At 37.7% G+C, this 16,287-nt stretch overlaps 2 long non-coding RNA genes across 4 annotated transcripts in view; one reads left to right on the top strand and one right to left on the bottom strand.

Annotated features, from left to right (window-relative positions):
- Positions 1 to 15,735, top strand: part of LOC116567814 — a 47,779-nt gene extending 32,044 nt beyond the window's left edge. For 2 of the 3 annotated variants that reach the window (XR_004276348.1, XR_004276350.1), the window contains 3 exons: positions 121 to 315; positions 15,260 to 15,358; positions 15,648 to 15,735. This is a non-coding gene — a long non-coding RNA (uncharacterized LOC116567814). The remainder of the gene's footprint in view (positions 1 to 120; positions 316 to 15,259; positions 15,359 to 15,647) is intronic. The other variant, XR_004276349.1, reaches the window with a different exon arrangement.
- A 136-nt stretch (positions 15,736 to 15,871) lies between these two features.
- LOC116567815 overlaps positions 15,872 to 16,287 on the bottom strand; it is a 58,261-nt gene continuing 57,845 nt past the window's right edge. The window contains exons 5-6 of the long non-coding RNA XR_004276351.1: positions 16,153 to 16,222; positions 15,872 to 15,954 (exon numbers count right to left, since the gene is read on the bottom strand). This is a non-coding gene — a long non-coding RNA (uncharacterized LOC116567815). The remainder of the gene's footprint in view (positions 15,955 to 16,152; positions 16,223 to 16,287) is intronic.

Genomic DNA, 16,287 nt, shown 5'->3' with positions numbered 1-16,287 from the left:
ATTTTGCTAACAGAAATTCCAGTCTTTCCTACAGGATTTCTTCCTTCTCCCAACTTTTCAGGAGTGTTTACCTGTTTTGTATAAAAGTAAGTTTTGTTCCATCTGTTTGTTTCTACCTAGGAGGTAACGGAGAACATGGTCACTATCTCAAGGAAGGACTGGAAGAGAATTGTTCTCCATTTGTCTTTGGTCCTGACGGTCAAGCCCAGTGAAATGCAGCTGGTGGGCATAAATCTCAGAACCCTCTTAGTGCTGCTACAACTGCCTCGTGGGCTGGAAGATGGTCACCTTTCCTGCTCTTACAGCTGGTGACAGGTGCCTGTGTTTACGGGCCTTTACCCAGATCTCTGGTAGAGTAATTGCTCAGCCAACTGTGCTTTTTGGTGATAATAACTTCTAATTCCTATCTTACACAACTGTGTTCTCTGGGTGCATCTGAGACACCAAGTCAACTAGCAACTTCCTGAGTATCCCATGGTGTCTCTGTCCTCCAAATTTAGCCCATGCTGTTCTATCACCCTGGGATATTATTCTCCTTTTCAACTAGGTACCTCCACTGTCGTTTTTCTCAGGAAGCTCCTCAGATGCTGTCCACAATCTATGCATGGATACCTTTCCTGCAAGATCCCATGGTTTCCTGCATTCGTAAAGTTATTATATACAGACTGCTTACTTTTCCGTATATCCCATTATCATCTAGCCTCCTTACACACAGAAAGCATGAGGGTTATGAGGTTTAGCAAATAAAAATACAAGATGCCAATTAAATTTGATTTTTAGATAAATAACTAGTATTTTTTAGTATAATTATATCCCATAATTGAATATTTGCATATGGGACATACATATTTGCATACGGGACATACATACACTAAGAATTATTCATTATTTATATGCCATTCTAATATAACTGGCCATCTTGTATTTTACCTGGCAGTCCTAAGAACATGTCATGTGTTTTACTGTATTCCTGGAGCCTAGCACTGTTCCAGTCATCAAGGAGACACTGTAAATCCTTACATAGTAGGTAAATTTATTTTAGAAACTAGGGATAGAGCAGTGAACAAAAGTCTTTGCTTTCTTGGAGATTATATTCTAATGGGTTAATATAAATAATAAATAAGTAAGTAAAATACATAGCATGTCAGTGTTGGTAAGTGCTATGGAGGAAAATGAAGCAGAAAAGGCGATATAACATGTCTAACATAGGACTGATTTTTCTTCTTGTCAAACTTGCTGTATGTTCAGTTTTTCTCATTTCAGCTGATGGCAACTCCATTCTTAGAGTTGTTTAGATCAAACCCCTGGAAAGTCATCCTTCCTCTCTTTTATACTTCTCATCCCATCTGTTCGGAATTCTTATTTGTTTCACCTTCCAGAATTTGCCCACTTGTTACCATCTCATAAAAAGTCATTCATCTGAGCTACCATCAACTCTCACCTGGATTACCACAATAGGCTGGGATGGCATCACTTCTTCTGCCCTTGTTTCTGTATGTCCCATTTTCAACACAGCAATAGAAAGAGGTTTTTTAAATGTAACTCAGGTCGTGTCATTCCTTTCTTCAAAATATTCCAATGGCTCCCTGCTTTCCTCATGTTAAAAGTCAGGTCCTTAAATGATCTTTAAAGATCTGGATGATTCAGCTCCATTATCTCTTTGATTTCACCTCCTGTAACACTTTCTCACTAGGGTGACTGACACACCATCTCAGTTTTCCCTGGGTGCCCTCAAAGTCACACATTCCAGGAAATCCCTGAGTCCCTGGTGAACTTAGACAGTTGGTTGCTCACCCTACCCACCACTCTAGCCATTTGTGCCTTTTTACTGTCCCTCCAACATACTGGGCACACTCCACCTCTGGCTTTTGCACTTTATTTTCCCTGTTTTGAACATTCTTCTCCCTATATCTAAGTTATTAATTCCCTTCTACCTTCAAAGTTTTGTTCAGATGTCATTCTTCTCAATAAAGCTTGGTTTAAACACCATACTTATAATTTGGGGTGCCTGTGTGGCTCGGTGGGTTAAAGCCTCTGACTTCAGCTCAGGTTGTGATCCCAGGGTCCTGGGATCAAGCCCTGCACCAGCTCTCCGCTCGGCAAGGAGCCCTCCACCCCGTCTCTGCCTGCCTCTCTCCCTGCTTGTGATCTCTGTCAGATAAATTAATAAAATCTTAAAAAAAAAAGAAACATTAAACACCTACTTATAATTTAATTTTAACTCCTTTCACATGCCCTTTGAAGAGTATAACAAATGCTACTTGACCTGCCCCAGTTTTATTTGCAAAGCGTTTGTCTACCTCTAACACACTGTATAATTAAAGTAACTATGCTTATTGTTTGTCTCTTCCTTTTAGAATCGAGGCCCCGAAAAGGCAAGAAACTTTGTTTTGTTTACTCATTTGTCCTAAGCACCTGGGTCACATTGGCACTGGATTAATACCTGATGAATTGAACTGAAAAGGGATTGGAAGTTGTTGGTAGTGGTAAGAATTGCAGTGATAGTGGTCAGGGATGAAGGTGATATTTAAGCAGAGATCTGAAGAAATGAGGGAATGAGCCATGTGAATCTAGGTGAAGAAATATCCAGGCACATGGAAGAATATGTCATGGGGCAGGAATGTGCCTGTCATGTTTGCAAAGAGCCAGGAGGCAGTAAGGCTAGAGCAGAGTGGTCAAGATGTGGGGGGTAGGAGATGAAGGAGGTGATGGGATGGCAGTCCAGATGATGTAGAGACATAGTTGTGACTATTATTTGGCTTTTACTGTGAGTAAAATGAGAAGCCAATCAGATAGTTTTGTGGAGAGTGGTGACGTACTATGATTCAGCTTTAGCAGTTTACACTAATAGCTGTGTTGAAAATTGGCTATAAGGAGCAAGGGTAGAAGAAGGAAGACCAGAGATTAAATGGAAATGAATCAAGAAAGAGATATGTTGGTTTATACAAGATTAGCAGCTGGTGGTAGTGAGAAATAACCAGATTCTGGATAAATTTTGAATTGAAGCTGGCAAGAAATGTTGATGATCTGGAATGTAAGGATTGAGAAAAAGAAGAGTCAGGAATAATTTCTGATTTTTTTAAAGTAAAATTTTCCTTGCAGTATAATCATGCATATAGAAACATGCCCACATCCTAAGTAGAGCATGCTGAATTTTTCTCAGAGGGACAATACTCATGTAATCACCTCCTCCAGCAAGACATAGAACATTACCAGCCCCTGCTATGCTGCTTCTCAGCCATCATCCCTCCTTGAATAACCATTGTCACTGACTTTTTCCCACTCAGCACAACTTAAGCTGTGTTCACAAGTTTTGATGTCATGTTTCATCATCATTTAATTCAAAATATTTTATAATTTCTATTCTTATTTCCTTGACCAATTTTCAAGTATTTGTTGGATGTTTTGTTTTTTATCTGGTTACTGATTTTTTGCTTAATTCCACTGGTTCCAAGAATAATACATTAATGGTTTCAATATTTTGAAATGTTGGGGGACTTGAGAACTCATTTTCTGGCCCAGAATGTGGTCAGTTTTGGTAAATGTCTCACGTTCCCTTATTAGATGGAGAATTTTGTGTCTGTCAATTAAATTAAGTTTATTAATATATTATTTAGCCTGACCAGTGAGTAATTTTTCAAAGTTTGTTGAAGTCTCCTACTATAATTGTGGACTTATCTATTTCTATATTTAGTTCTGTTAATTTTTGCTTTACTTTTTGAGACACTGAATTTAAAATCGTCATATCTTTCTAGCAGATTAACTTTTTTACTATTTAAAAAGTTCTTTTATTGTCAGATAAATCATACACATAAAAAAGAGATAATGTATAACATATATATATATAGTTTAAAGAATAATGGAAAAAAAAGAGTGTGAATCCGCAACACACCTTAAAGATACCCTTGTTCTTGTTTATGTTCCTGCCTAGTTCTATCTCACACCACCATCCTAGATGTTTTTCTTAAAGATTTATTTATTTATTTGAGAGAGAGTGAGAGTGAGAGCATGTGAGTGGCAAGTGGGGTAAAGCACAGAGGGATGGAATTTTCAAGCAGACTCCCCACTGAATGTGGAGCCAGACTTGGGACTCCATCTCACAACCCATGAGATCATGATCTGAGCTGAAATGAAACCAAGAGTCAGCATTTAACTGACCACCCAGGCATCCCTATCCTAGATTTTTTTTTGTTAATTGCTCTTGCTGTTAAAAAGAGTCTTATCATAATTATAAGCATCCCTAAATTATTGTTTAGTTTTATCATTTTTTCATCTCCATGTCTGGCAGATTAACTTTTAATTATTAGTAGGAAATGTCACTTTTTATGTTTAATGATAGTTAGTGCTTACATCTCTCCACTCTGTGATTTCAGATGCACTTATTTAGCAATGTGCAGTTGAATTTCTATTTTTTCATTTAGTTGGACAAACTTTATCTTTCAGTTGAAGTATTTAGTCCATTTACATTTAATGTAAGTAATGTATGGATATATTTGGGATTATATTTACTGGATACAACAGCGTGCATCTCTACTTAATAGATCTAATACAAATTACCACTTCTCAGACAATGCTAGGATTTACTAATGTATTAATTCCATTTACCCCCTTTGCCTGAGAGTATTGCTCTCATGCATTTTAATCATGTATTTTAAACTTCATAGTATATTATTATTGCTTTTTAGTCAATGGTCATTTATATTTATACTCATATTTACCTTTCTATTGCTTTTCATTGCTTCCTGAATTTCTGTCTTTCCATCTGGGATCATGTTCCTCCTGTCTAAAAACCCCTTCAGTATTTCTTTTAGTGTGGATCTGCTGATAACAAATGCTCTATTTTTTTTTTTTTTTTTTGGATGCCTTTATATCTGAAGGATGTTTTTACTGTCTATAGACTACTAAGTTGTCAAAATTTCTTTTGGCACTTAAGATGCATTCTATATTCTTCTGGCTTCCAAGGTTTCTGTTCAGAACTTAGTTGTATTGTTGTCGCTCCTTTGAAGGTAATATGCTTTTTCATCCAGCTGTTCTTATGGCTTTGTTTTTGTCTTTGCCATTTGCAAGTTTTACTATGGTGTGATGAGTAGCTTATTTATCCTGCTTGGAGTTTGGTATCTTTCATCTGTTTCAGAAAATTCTCAGACATTATGTCTTTAAATATTGCTTTAGTCCCCATTCTCTCTCTCAGTTATACTTTTGCCATCACTCATGTATCTCTTGCACTGTTTTCTATATTTCCATTCTATTTTTCTTTGTATTTTGGGCTATTTTGGGGGCTGAATATTTTCTACTGAGCTCTTACAGTGCTAATCCTCTTTTTACCTGTGTTTAATCTGCTATTAAACCCTTCTGTTGACTTCTTAATTTTAATTATTGTATCTTTCACTTCTAGAATTCCCACTTGATTCTCTTTTAATGGATTCCATTTTTTTCTAGTGAAGCTATCTTGTCATCTATTTTTAAAATATATTTATCCATATTTGATAACTTTAATGTCTGAATTATCTGTGACCCTATTTCTATTGTCTTTCTTTTTCTTTTTTCTTATTTCTTGGTATGTCGGCTAATATTTTATTGAGTACCAGAAACTTTGCATGAAAAATTGTAGACGCTCTGGATGGTGCTCTTTTTTTCTAGAGAGGGTTAACTTTATACAATGGTAAGCAGCTAGAAAAAGAGCAGAGCAACTCAATCCAATCGGTGTATGACTGAAAATAATTGAGTCTCAGCATTTATAAGGTCATAGAGTCATCTGCTTGGGTTCAACTTGTTTGTAGGCTGGGTAATCTTTGATAAGTACTTAATATTTCTGTTCATCACTTTTTTCATTGATAGTACAGGCAAAATAATAGTACTTTCTTCACGGGGTGATTAAGAACATTAAATGAGTTCAAATATGAAAAGTATTTAGATTAGTACCATAGTAAGTGGTCAGTAAGTGTTAGGGTAGCTATTAAGTATTGCCCTGATCAAACAAACATTGAAGGCCAAAATCTTCTCCTTCCATTCCTGCATTTAATAAATATTAATTGGAATGGCTACTGATGAAACTCAACATGTGGAGAAAAGTAGACCTTGGTACAGGATGGGATCAGGAAATAGGGTGGAAATGTAAAACACTTTAAACTTTTACTACATTTATAATAGAGTCAAAGCTATAATGTAAGAATCTCAGTGCTGGTCCTTTGTTATTCCAGATAATGTCCTACATGTAACTCAGTTAGTTCCCATAAGGCTAGGTAGAGTTTCAAGGTTTAAGTCTTGCATGGTGGAGGTGATTTTAAAGACTGGTAAAGTTTCTACTTGCTGTCTCTGAAGTGGGAGTGAGAAGTGGTTAGAGAAAGCAAGCCTTAGGAAGAAGGAGTAAATATTTCTAAAGTTCTCCCCAATCTCTCTCCTGGGCTTTGTTTTACTTCCTTTTGGAGTGGTGCATTCTTGACGTAGGCTCCAAGAAAGATGTTCTGTCAACCATGAATTAGACATAATTTCATTAGAGAATTTCCCAACTAATGTTTCTTCTTCACTTTTAGAAGAATCGTGCTAGTAGGATCATTCTAGTTTGATCGGATTCAAGGTACATGATTATGCCACAGACACTGTACATGAAGCAATCTGTGTTTTGACTGGTGATAAATTGATAATCACCTAGCTGGCTCAGCCAGTCCACAGAGAGGCAGTTAATATTGTGAAACTTCAATAAAGTCGGCTGTCAATGCAATAGATATTACAGGTGAACTCCTTGATCTCTCATTGTAATCCTTTGAATCTCTGTTATCTATCACTCTATAATACATTTGTTTAGGAGGAAAATAAGCTTCTAAAATCGCACCATCAAAGTAAGTCTCCACAATAACATTTCTAAATCTGACATACAAGTCTCAACAACACTGTCAGAACACTATTTAGCTATCAAATTTAGTGAGGTGATGTAAATTTACAGAAGGATGGCAAGAGATTGAAAAGTGTTCCCCTTTGTTTTCCTGGACAATAAAAAAGTTTTAGAAGCATATCCTTTCTACTCCCCTTACCAACCAGACCTTTGGGTAACAGGTTTTGGTATTAGGCTTCTGAAATTTTCCTACTGCCAAATGTTAAGTGATACAAAGAATAAGAATCAGCTACAGAAAGGTATAGCTTTGTTCTTATGAATGGACACAAAACTCTGAAGAAGCAAATAATATCAGCAGATGTTTTTTATTTAGGAAAAAGGATTAAATTCTTTTTTGTTTTAGTTATCTTGTACTTGGTTTCATTGTCAAAATGAGTTATCACCTCAGTAATTCTTCTCAGAGAACTTTTATCCTACAAAGGCCAAAACTCAAGAGTAAAACCAGTCTTGGCTCCACTTAGCATTTCTAGGGTGTTACCTTTTATGAAGAAGACATTACTCTTCCCATGGTATATTTTGAATTTATATGAACATTCTAATGAATGATCTTATTGTGTGTAGTTTAGTCTCCCGAGGAAAGAATTTTCTTCTATTTAATCTCAGGAAATAGGATCAGCTCTGCCAAAGTATTATAGAGCCCAAGGAAACACTTCCTGTATTTAAATTAAGCAGCTTTAAAATTGCTTAAAGGGGTCTTACTAATTAGAATTCCAGTGGAGAAAGCTTGGGAAGGTTTCAGAGTGCTATATCTGAATCCACTTCTCTTCCACTCCTGGTGGGAATTTTGAAGGGATTTCACGTCGTTTCCCTAGGAGGTCAATTACAGACCTACTTTCCCCAATAATTTTTGAATTCATTATTCTCAAATATCAAATACACAACGGAAAATATAGTCTTTAAGCTCTGATACGAGACATAGTGATTGAATCAAAGGTTTCTTATAGTTTCAGAAAAAATTTGGCTTTCTTCGTCTTTATTCAGAATAGGCTGGGAGAAGTGTGGAACCAAAAGTTTCTGAGGATATGGACTTCATGACAGCAAGCTCTTTGAGGACATGTATCGTAACTTTTCTCACAGCAACTTGCTCAATATTTTGTACAAAATTTACATTCAATAAATGTGTGATTAAACTCACTGATAGCTATTGCTTGGAAAAATACTTCTCACTTAGGTATGCTAGAGCAGCCTGACTCTTTTGGAAAAAATGGATCATTTTAGAATGTGTTTCAAGTAATCTTTAGTGTGTTTCACTTGTAGTTTATCTCTCATGCCAGTTGGACCTTCCTGGTGTCAGTAGAATGTTGCTAACTAACAGGATGTTTGCTCTGGCTTTTGAACCTATCATAACTAAATTTAATAAAAGAGCTGGAAAGCAAGGGAGGCAAGCCCAAGATTAATTTCTTTCTTTCTTTCTTTTTTTTTTTTTACATATGGTACATTATTATTTCCAAAAAGAAAATTATACCTAACATTGTAATTAAAGCAAATTTTCACAGACTTAATTGGCGGCAGTGTGTAAGACTTTTAATCATAGTAATAAGCAGTAAGTTGAAATGCTCAGAAGAGAAATAGTAAGAATAGCTGATATTTATTGACTACATAGATGAGCCAAGTTCATAACCTTTAGGAACAGTGCCTTCTCGAGCTGGGTCACATTTTCCATTTTTTAATTCAAGAACAAGGTGGCCAACTGTATTTTAGGTCCAACTTAATTTCTTTCAGTTCTAGGTATGTGAGGCTATATTCATTTTCATAGTCATGTTAAAGGTTTTGGATCTTTTGATAGCATTTCATCAGATGCTTCTAAAGACCTGACAGAAAATTCTGTGCCCCATTTACCTTGTGTCTTAAAGCCACATTCAGTTCTCCATTCTGGGACATCTTCAGTCATTGGACTCTGAGGAATTTGAAGAGCTCACTAAGGTACTTCATTTTGTTAAATGCTCCCAGCGAGCCTTCCTGTAGTATGTGGAATTTCATTAATTTGGAACTCAATGTCATTGCATTCAGACAAGGCCAGTCTAGAGGGCAGAATTTCAGAGGAATTCACAGAAAGGAGGATGCTGGAATACCCAAAGGAGGAACATAGAGGTAATATACCGATATTGTTATTTACCACACAGGAGATGAGCTCCAAGGGATTTTTAAACCATTTTAAACCTCTTGGTATAAAAAAAGATGATAGATAAATAAATTTATTGCATTTGGGAAAGGCATATGGTTCCTGCACTGTGACACACAATTACAAAGTTGTGAGCAGATAAGCAAGAGAGCAGAATTCACTCTCTTCCTCACTACTCTCTATGGCCGATGCATAATAAGTTTCCAATTAAGTTTTGTTGAGAGAATAAAAGAAATTGCTATGAAGGAAGATTTCTTAGGCTATTAGACCAAAATACCAAAAACATGATCATCTCAAAAGAACATTAACTCTGGATTTACTTGTGCAAATGAGAAGGGCAGTGTGAGGGGTGATGGGGACAAGTGATAAAATGAATGCTTGCTCCCTCAAGATTCAGTGTGTCCATTCACTAGGACACCTTACAGTATGAAGGAGGCTGGTTTAAGTAGGAACCTGTGGAGACAATAAGCTTTTGTTTGATTTTTAAAGCTTGTTTGTTTGCTTATTTGCCTCCTACCCTCAGTCATAACTGCTATGTGAGAATAGTGGGGTGGGATAATCTTAGATGAGCCACCTGACTTGGATTTTTCATCTCTGAGGAAATGAGGTTATAACAGGTGAGACTTGACATCTTTTTGAGCTATTATCTTGGATTTTTTTCTTTATTTCCCTTCTCTCTTACTTGCAACTCAACTCCACATGGTTTTATTTATTTTTTATTTTTATTTTATTGGCTCACCCCCAAATTATAAAATCTCTAGGAGAATATACTTATGCTTATCTTTGCCATTTACTATTTGATTAGAGCCCAGGCACTGTGAGGTTACACCATTAATTTGTAAATTTCTCTCTGATGGAAAAAAATAATCTCAAAGATTTTATTAATTACCCTAAGGACATTAACCAGTTTTGTACCTAACCTAGCAGTTTTATTCTATCTTTCCTTTATTAGATTGCCTGTAAAACCTAATTCCTCAAATGCTCTTTGTTTTTATTTTTTATTTTTATTCAAATATAATTAACATAGTGTTGTATTAGTTTCACATATACAATATGATGATTTGATAATTCTATACATTTCTCAGTGCTCATTAAGATAAGTATAGTCTTGTTTTTTCAAGATTTTTAAATTTATTTGTCAGAAAGAGAGAGCGAGAGAGAAAGAGAGTGTGTGCATAAGCAGAGAGTCTCAGGCAGAGGGAGAAGCAAACTCCCTGCTAAGGAAGGAGGCCGATGTGGGACTCAATCCCAGGACTCTGGGATCAAGACCTGAGCCGAAGGCAGATGCTAAACCAACTGAGCCATCCAGGCGCTCCAAGTTAAGTGTACTCTTAATGCCCTTTTTGAATGAATTGTGTTGTTTATATGTTGGTATACACAGAGTTTCTGATTTTAAGACTTACTTGCAAATGGAAAGAGCACAGAAAGAAAATGAGAGATTGATTGGGGTGGGGTGGTGATATATAATGGGGCAGTTGAAGAAAGACTGATTCTTTCATCACTTATTTTTTGGATTCCCCAACAGGAGAGACAGAACAATGGATTTCCCTCCATAGTTAAGATGTTGTATAATGTTCCTGGAAAGACCTGTGCGGATCTCAGCTCTGGCAGTCCCCATGCCGGAGGGCTTCCCCTAGCTGCCTCCTGTCCCCACCTTGATTCATATACCTGACAGGGCTGTAGCCCACTGTTCCCTTCTAGAAGTCTTGGGACCAGATTCTCAAGATGGATTGGGTTTTGAGAGAGAGAGAGAGAGATCAACAGGCTGTAATAGCCCCTCAGCTTACATTTGTCTTTCTATTTATTTCTCTAGGTAGGGATTTGCATTGCCTTCTTTTAGGAATTACCCTATTGGGACAAACAGCTGTTGAGTTATATGATGGGGAAGAAGGGTTATCAAGTTTATTGGTATGAATTCTCACTTTTGGAAAGCAAGCTATCCTGCAATTACTTCAGATACCAGGTCTAAGTTTCATAAAATTAAGCTTATTGAGTTGTGAGGCATTATTTCCAGTGAGCACTAGACTCTGTATGGAACACAGTAACATGTATGTAACATCTGAAAAGTCATTCTTTAAAAAATTATGAATAGCACCTTATTGTATGTTAGGAGCTTCATGGATTTTTTAAAAAATGTATTTTCAAAAATTTGATTAAAAAACACAAGTTAGCTATATCCTCCAATGAATTAGGAAACCCATAATAGTGTTTACTTGGGGCTGAATTAATTCCCAGTATACCTGTCTGCTTCTTGGGTCATACTGTATCCAGTCATGGTGGAATACTAGTGGGACTGCAGAGCTCTACCAGAGAATCACAAACCAGAACCAGGAATCCAAATAGAAATGCCCAGGTATTCTCAGTAGAAGAGGTCTTGGCATGCAGAAGATGCTCAATAAACATTTACTGAAAGACTAAAGCGGAGGAAATTGCTAAGAGCATGGTGGAGAGGAGGAGGTTCCTGGCAACTTTATAAAACATAGCACAAGTAAACAATTACTTCTTGCTGGAAGCCATAGCGCAAAGGGATTGAGGCTGGTGAACTAGGTGCCACAGATCTAGTTCAGCTTCTGCTACAGACTTGTGTCTGTGGGCAAGATAGTTCAACTTCTATGAGCCTCAGTTTCCTCTCTGTAAAAGGAAGTGGTTTTCAAACTGTGGTTTTCCTTTTTCAAACTGAATTTTTTAAAGTATTCTATTGTACACAATAGGAAAAGTCGACCCTCTTGGGTTGACTCAAGTAAGGCAGACTGTAGCCCTGACTGCTGTACCACCTATCTGACCCCCATAGCACACAGTTTGAAAGACACTGAACTTCATCCATGAGGTCCTCTCCCGCCATGACATTTGTGGGCGGTGTTAATAACCAATACTATAAGCAGCTGTCCAGAGGCCAGAGGAGGGCACTCGAGGACATATTTTGAGAAGTACTACTTTAGAGTGTCATCTTCTCCCCTAAGCCGTATTCTGGCCCCGGTGGTCTCTAAGTCAGCATCACAATCCATGTTGTCTCCTATACCTGAACCCTGGGGATTATCCAGGACCGCCCCCTCAGTGCCCCTATCCACTAAGGCATGAACTGCTCTTGGTTTTCATCTCTGAATATTTCTGAAACCTACCATTTCTTCTCCAACTGCACTACCACCCCCAGGTTGCAGGCCTTTATCCTCTTTCTCTTGGATAATCACAAAAACTTTCACTAGTCTTCTGACCTGCAGTCTCAGGCCATCCCCTTCTGTGCCACTCCTTAACAGAAGTCTTTTCATTGATCCCATGGCCTAATGGACAATCCCAATCTCCTTCAGAGGGCAGGTGGGCTCTCCATGACCGGATGGACCTGCCTCCCCAGCTTCTACTCACATGTGACATCTTGTCCTTTATGCGCTGGCAGGATCAAACTGCCCAAAGTTCTTCAGATATACTACGTCCTGTTACACCCTCGCCCTTGGGTCCTAGGAATTCTCCTCCTATCTTGCCCTCTACCTTTCTTTTCTATAGCTCCTTTATAGTTTCTTTAAAGCGTTGTGCAAGTGTTATCCCTACATAAGGCCAGCTAAGGGCCCCACTCTGTCTTTTAGGACTCTGCTTGCCGCTACCACACTGTATTAAAGTAACCCAGATAGATATAGTTCCTCCACTAGATGTAACTCATTGGAGACCAGTATTAGTTCTTTTTATACCGTTTATTCCCCTGTGTCAAATACAGTGCCCATGAGCTTCTCACTAAGCAGCCTGTCTTGGGATTATCTCTGGTCTCAACACATCAGCTCACTGATTCGGCTTCCCGTGAGATTAGTCAAGAGATGTAAGTGAACTCAGGGGCAAGGGAAGGGCTAATGTAAAGTGTAATACTTACAAAATTAAAAAAACACTCTTTCATATAAATGCTATTCTAGTATTTATCGTAAAGCTGTTTAGAACTTTCAAAGTTCTGTTTGCTTTTCATTTTAATAATCTGCGTCATTTAAGAAGAGAAAAGTCAAAATACACAAGTGAATAAATTTACTCAAGTAAACCTTTGGGTATTTTGAGTAAATTGCCAGTTGTTCCTTTGTCTTAGCATCAGCCTCATGGAGGGTGAATGCCTACCATGTCCCCCAACCCTGGCACCCTCGAGGATCAGGAAAGCAAGCTTCTTCAGTATATAATTCTCTCTTTCATTGTCTAGGACCAAGGCTACCTCTAGCCTATATGGCACCTTTGTGTGAATGAGGAAATGGCAACTCCTCGGCAGGGATGCTGCCCCAAAGGCACAGGGTTTAGCAACAGAACCATGACTTTGTGCTAAGACGAGGGTAGACTATCCTCTAGGCAGATGACCCCATAGGAAGGGAAGCTGGATTGGAGCGCCTCTACCAGGTACCTTTATGAAAGGTGCAGACATCCATGCCTAATGCAAAGAGCCACACATTTCCTCCTTGTCCTCAAATGATAATCTGTGGCTGCCCACCAAGCAGGGAAAGGAGTAGTCTTCTCGGAGAGACTGAGAAGCATTTTGGTAGGTTTGCTTGTTAAGTCTAGCTTGCCATTCTGATGGGGCTAGCTAGTGGCATTCTGTGGTGCTTTCTGAACGTGACCCAGAGAAATCCCTTCTTTGCATAGGATTGTCATTTTGTAGAGCTCATTTTGCTTAGTGACAAAGCTGATTCTGTCACAACATGAGCCAAACAAAATGGTGATCACTGGCTCACACGTGAGGGGTCACTTCATTTCCACACACCCTGTGGTAAGCATTGTTCATGAAGAGTTAATTATTGGTCTTCATGCATAAAATGAAGGTGACATTTGAGACAGATGTTTATTATTTGCTACATATATATATATATATATATATATATATATATATATATATATATATATATATTTTGTTAAAACTTCAGCCACAGAAATTGGCCAAAATTACCATCACAAAGCACAGCTTTTGTACATTCGGGGCTTCATCCTGATCTCTGACCTGTAGGAACAGTGTGCAGGTATGGTGATAGACAAATGGACAGACTTTTATTTTTATTGACAAGAGGGATGAAGTTTCTTGAACAACTGTGCTCAGGCTGAAACAACTGCTGAGTTCCACCAGGGGCTGCTGTTGAACTTCTAAAAAAAAATCATATTTTAGAGAAGAAGTGGGGGTGATGGTGGATGGGGAGGGAGGGATGGGAAGGGGGTAGAGGAGTAGAAAAAAAAAATCTTGGAAGGAAACCTGACATTTCTGTCGAAGGTGGAGGAACATGCTTTGCGGATGCCACACGTGGAATGTTTCGGAAGTGTCAGTAATAAATACTTCTATCAGAAATTTTCTCATTCTATATCTCTGCATATTATACCCCAAGGAGAGTCATACAAAGACATAGCTGTCAGGGTCTAATTTTGGATCTGAAAACTATGGCGGTTGTCAGGCATCATTTCCCATGTGTGATATTTATCTCCTCTCACAAACAAACTGAGTGCAGGGTTTTTAATTAATTTCCAAGTGTCTCCCATGATAATTTCCCCCCTAATATATTAATACGATGATTTAAACCTTCATTCAGAGGCAGACTTTTGGTTGGAAATCACTAAAGGCTTAGACGGTGTTTAGTATTATCAATAAGTTACACGTTCGTTGGTTTGCAGGGAATCAATAAAGTTGCCCTTTCCTCATTCTTATTTTTAGAGGCATCAGTGGGATTGTATCTCTTTTAAGTATATTAAGGAAATCATGAGTGAGCTGATTTTGTTATTTTTCATCTTGTGATTGGAGGCAGTTCTGAGGCTGCTCCCCTTCTTGCTTGTGGTAGAGTTACTTTAAGAAAAGTTCTTGATTTGATGAGAAGGGAGTGAATTTTCTCCTGTAAAGTATTCCCTTCAGAGAAACTTGATTTTTTTTTCTTAAATAAAGGACCCAGAAATAGACCATAGAAAGGGGCATATCCCTGAAATGTACAAATCAGTTGGGGACAGCAAGTGAATTCACCCCTTCTTTCCCTGCCATATCTCCCTCTCAATAGAAAATGTGCAATAAAAAGCATAACATCATAAAAATTCTAAGGATAAGAGGAGGATGGAGTTATAATGCATGTTTCTTAAATATCATGTTTTTAAAAGAAATGAAAATTAAAAAGTTGTGTCTTCCATAGGAAGTCACATTTGGTAGAATTTTATTTATTTATTTTTGGCGATGCTTTTATCTTTGTTATTACTATACTCTTAGCTAAAAGGTTACCCCAAATTTCATCAAGATTTTTTTTTCTCATTTCACCTTTAAGGTATTCGATTACTGGGGTGACAGGGCAGTCCTCGAAGAAATGTTTATCTTTCTCTGAAAGGGACATTCAAACACCTTTAGAAAATCATGACAATAAAAGGTAAATTCCCAAAGTCTTAAATGTGCCTTCTAATTATTGACAATCAAAATATTAAATTCTTGGAAATGCATGAAAGTCCTTATAGGACCGCAGCTTACACTTGTTGGTTTTTTCTGTATGAGGATTTATTTCTTTCCTCCTCTCTCCCAGCTCCCAGCACCTTCTATGCAAATGCTTTCTCTAGGTCCCTTAGGAAAATTTAACAACCGAATATCTACCTAGTGAGAAAGGAATTTTTAAAGCTTCAATTGCTCTGTTAATAATTTGTATTTTTTTTTCTGTCTTGCAGTTTCTCTGTAAGCACCACAAAAATCAACTTTTTAAACACAGATTGATTCTGACAGTTTTTATTTTACTAGATTTCCAAGAATTGGTACAGAAATGACTCTTAATTGAAATGGTTCTCCTTTTTGGCTTTTATTTTATTGTCCTTTACTTCTTGACATCTTGTACATTAAATCAGAGGCTGTTTTAGAGACATGAAATGACAGCTTTTTCAGAGCCCGACTGTGGATCCTGATAGATCTGCACTTCTCAAAGCAGACAGGCTGCTCTCCACAGCCTGTGAGAAGCTTCCTGCGCGATGGGCCCGTCACCTGGAAACACAACCATAAACTGCAGGTTAATCACCAAGGACCGACTCGTGTCAATTCCCCACTGCCCTGCTTCCCATCTAAGAGGAATAAAGCCAAGAACTATTTTTTCCCCCCTCTGCTATTTAATTTAACAGAATCTGGGCTCAACTTTAGTTGGAAATTATATTTCCTCTCAACCACAGTGGAAAGGCTACTCACGTAATTTGGTAGTGTGTTGTAAAGAAAAATCAAAGTGCCCTCATGGAATATTTTCCCCAATTGCATCTTCCTGTGATGAGAGAACACATAAAGTGAATGAGATGTGACACAGGCATGAACAGAGAACCCATTTGT

This window comes from Mustela erminea, chromosome 10 (genome assembly GCF_009829155.1).
Source record: "Mustela erminea isolate mMusErm1 chromosome 10, mMusErm1.Pri, whole genome shotgun sequence".
Classification (NCBI taxonomy): Eukaryota; Metazoa; Chordata; class Mammalia; order Carnivora; family Mustelidae; genus Mustela; species Mustela erminea.
This window is presented reverse-complemented; position numbering and strand designations above follow the sequence as displayed.